Consider the following 3,895-nt stretch of genomic DNA (forward strand, 5'->3'; position numbering starts at 1 on the left):
ACAGAGCTAAACTATTAAATCCCTCTTAAATTTGTGTCAATAGGGTCATTTAGCGCCGTTTGTCAGCTTATTGCATATAGGATTAGTCTGATTTCATATATTTATATAAAATTAATTATTTCCGAAGTTACACGCGGATATACATACATATGTTTGTATGTATATGTGTATGTATGTATGTACACAGAACGCATGCATACAGAAACAGAGAGTCATGCGGGTGCTAATTGAAATGCTTTGGTGACATGGCCGCTGACATTTTTTAGATTTTTAATTAAATTGCTGTCAACGTTTTTTCCAAATATATATCATTTCCATTTGGTTGCTTTTCATGGAGATATTTGACTTCTCTATCCACCCCAAACGCAGTGTCAAATTATTACTCGTTACTAATTTGATGTTTTTCGTTTTGTATTTTTTCAAAACTAGTTCGTTTGCTTTTTTATGCTATCCACGAGTGTGTTCTTTTCAACCGCAGAATTGAAATGTTTTAATTGAAACTAAATGTTGCCCCTGTGTATTGCCTGCAAATAAAACAATAACTAGAACGAGTGCAAACAAGCCGGTTGAAAACAATAACAAGAACGCGAACATGAATCCACCCGGAAAAGTGGGAAAACTGGGGAACCGGCAATAATAATTACATCGAATGTAGTTCCCAGTCCCATTCTCTATTTGCGACTTTGTCCTGAAACTCCATCACAATGCAGTAAACTCCGGAAATCCGATTTGCGACCCCTTCCCCCGGCCCCATCCCATTTATTTTGCAGGGCTTTTCGTGGCGCTCCTTATACCACTTGCCCACTGCTCCGGCTCTTTATGCAGGTCTGCATCGGATTCGCATCGAATGGTGGAGAAGGGGCGTCCATACAGCTTGCAGAAAATGCCCCACAAATTTAATTGTAAATACATAAATCGCTTTACGAGCGTTTTTTCGCCGGTATAATTTTATGTGCTCCACCTTGGGCCCCCTTTCTTTTTTTTTTTTTAGGAATTTTCGCATGGCAAGCGTTTAAAAAAGGCCAAAAGCTTAAGCCTCGTGCGGTCAACAAAAAGCCGGCCGCAATGGGAAAAATAAATACGGGCTCAGGCTGTTGGTCGTGGATAAAACAGGACCACGAGGACCTCCGCCAGTCCTTTGGGTACTCCTCTGACACTCTCCCAGGGACGCAGATACACACGAACTGGGCACATAAAAATGCATTAAATAAAATTTGTCATATAAATCTTGCAATTTATTTGTTTTCGTTTGTTTACGGGTGTGCGGTCTGCAGTAGCCCGAAAATGTAATTTACAGACCAAAAGCTTTGGAAAGTGAGTAGAAGTTGATGTTTCAGGGGTATACTGGGCTGGTCTATACTATTAAAATATGGATTTTGCCTGTTTACAAGTCAGAAATCAAATAACTTAGATAAAAGCTTACACAAGTTTATTATTTTCTGTTCTAACGAGCAAGTCTTAGGACCATCTTGCAAGTAAGCAAATATATAAAGCAATTTGGTCAAAGGTATATTTCCTGTCCATATGGAATGCTATTTAATTTTTGTAGCATAGATTTCTACGCTCTTGAAATTCCTGCTCGACCTTTGGGTAATGGGTAACAATACTTCGCTATATGTTCCACCACTTATGCACTCTTTTTCGCCTTCGCATGTCATCTGAAGCGAGTTGCCGTATAACTCATTAAGCGCCCTTGTCGCAGGTGCTAATTCGTTAAAATGGAAATCAGAATTTTCCAATTAAACTGCGGATAATAAATTGGCCCGAGCCGAAACCATATATATATATGTATATATATATATATATATATGTACGTAGGAAGAGGTAGGTGTATGTAGTATGCCCCAAGTGGCTGGCTGGATGGGCGGTCCTTTCGGGGTTGGCCGGCGGCATCGGCAGCATCGGCAGCTTCATCAGCCGCAGCAGCTGGCGGGCTCCGGCCGAAAGGAAATAAATTATAAATACGCCGGAAGTTCCAAGTCAGCATGAAAGGGCGAAAGCGCACTCAGACACCCCAGTAGACCAGTAGACCAGTGGACGCTAACCACCCACTGCCACTGCCACCCAAGCCACAGGTTTGCATTTCCGTTAGCTAGCTAATTTGTAAAAAGCTGTTGACCAGCGCACACAAGAGCTCGCAGCTGAGACTCAACAAGAAGATAAACTATGCGTCCCTCCCCCATCGTATCTGTGTAGTGCTCGTACATAAGCAGATACTTTATCTAATGCCAGACGACGTGTGGAAATTTAGATGTACGACCACACACACACACACACACACACACACCATACACTCACACACGCACGCACCCGGCACTTCTGGAGTTTCGGAAGGGGTGGGGCTGGAGCTAGAGTTGGAGCAGGGAATGGGTCTGGCAATTAGATAAAACAAACGCAATGCTGACAAAGGCAATGCAATTTTGCTTGCCAACCGCAGCAAAAGTTGAAAACATCTCAAATATGGTGGAGTTCAAGCAAGATGTGTACAGGGCAGCTGGAAGTACAGTAGAAGCTCGCAAATCGAAATGCGCACAGTTGGGTGGCCACTTAAAAGTTTTCATTTCTCAGGGAATTGATGTTTTATTAGTTTTTGTTATATGCTGCTTGAAGAGCACTATGTACATCAATATTTACATTACAAAACAAGCATGCATGGTAATTGTCAGTATTTTACTGCGCTTAAAAGTGTAAAGTGCACGTTGTATCCTTTTTTAATTTGATTCGAACTGAAGCAAAGAGTAGGACTGAGACCACTGATACCTTTTATCAAGCCTGGTGGCCAAATTGTTGGTTCGCTTTAACGCTGATATCTGTGCACCGTGGATATATCTTTTCGGCGCCCATCCCTAAATCGAGGCCTCAAACCCGAGCCAAAGAAGCGAAACGAGGAGTCAAAACTGCTGTTGCCGCAACTTGAAGTATGCGTGGTCAGAGTGGGTGGCAGGGGGCTAGGAGGGGGCGGGGGGGTCTATTGTGTGGCAGCAGCAGCTGCAAGACCAGCTCAACAATTCAATTTAAGATTCGTGCGCAATTTGCGCAGTGCAAGGCGCCAGGGGGCGTGGCCCAGTGCAGTGCAGTACAGTGCAGTCTCCATGCGTGGGTGCGAGTGACTTGAGTTGATTCATATGGCAGACAGCTTGCTCTACTTGGCAGCGAGCATTACGCTGCAATAGGACCGCTTTGCCACCCCATCATCATCATCCTCATCCTCATACTCCTCGCCCGTCCCCACCACCTTGTGCTATTGTGCTGGCATCCGGACTTACGCGTGTTGCGAGCTCAGTAATTGTAAAACTGGCTCATTCATTTTCACGCGTATTTCGTTGGTATTTTATTTAGGATGCTGCACATTTTGCCAGCAATTTTCGTTTGAGATACTTTTACGGTGGGTGGTGAACATGATGGAAAAAAAATTAAAACTGAAATATCGCAATGAATTTACAAAAAACCAGGAATTACTTGGAAACTCAATTTGCTGGGAAACAATGATATGCGGCTACCGGTACTCTTCTACATTTCTCATACAACTTTTTGCATTTCTAATAGATAATATTCATAGATGGATAGTATAAATTGCAGTTAAAAGTTCTCAAAAGCGATGCAAGTTGATGAAATCCTTTGTGGGGCCACAAGATATTTCTCGACGCCTTTCCACAGGTTTGCTTTGCCGTTCTTGTGCTTCGTTTCGAGACCCTTGTGGAGTACACCCAGTTCCGCAGCAAACAAGAGTTATTTGGCTTTCCAATGGTTTAATTAAAACATTGTTACTTCATTGTGAAAATGCGCAAAGTGTAATTATATAACATTTTCCAACCACGCACCCACCCACCCCCTTGCACATAGTTGGACGCCCAGTTAGAGCGCTGGCAGTGCTAACAAACAAATACAAGTGCAG

General features: G+C 43.0%; 1 long non-coding RNA gene across 1 annotated transcript; it reads left to right on the forward strand.

Moving 5' to 3' along the window:
- Nucleotides 1–424: 424 nt before the first annotated feature.
- On the forward strand, nucleotides 425–1,239 carry lncRNA:CR45236 (long non-coding RNA:CR45236). The gene is made up of 2 exons (NR_144657.1): nucleotides 425–709; nucleotides 992–1,239. It is a non-coding gene; the product is annotated as a long non-coding RNA:CR45236 (long non-coding RNA).
- The last annotated feature ends 2,656 nt before the right edge of the window (nucleotides 1,240–3,895 follow it).

The sequence above is a fragment of the Drosophila melanogaster genome, chromosome 3L (assembly GCF_000001215.4).
Source record: "Drosophila melanogaster chromosome 3L".
Taxonomy (NCBI): Eukaryota; Metazoa; Arthropoda; class Insecta; order Diptera; family Drosophilidae; genus Drosophila; species Drosophila melanogaster.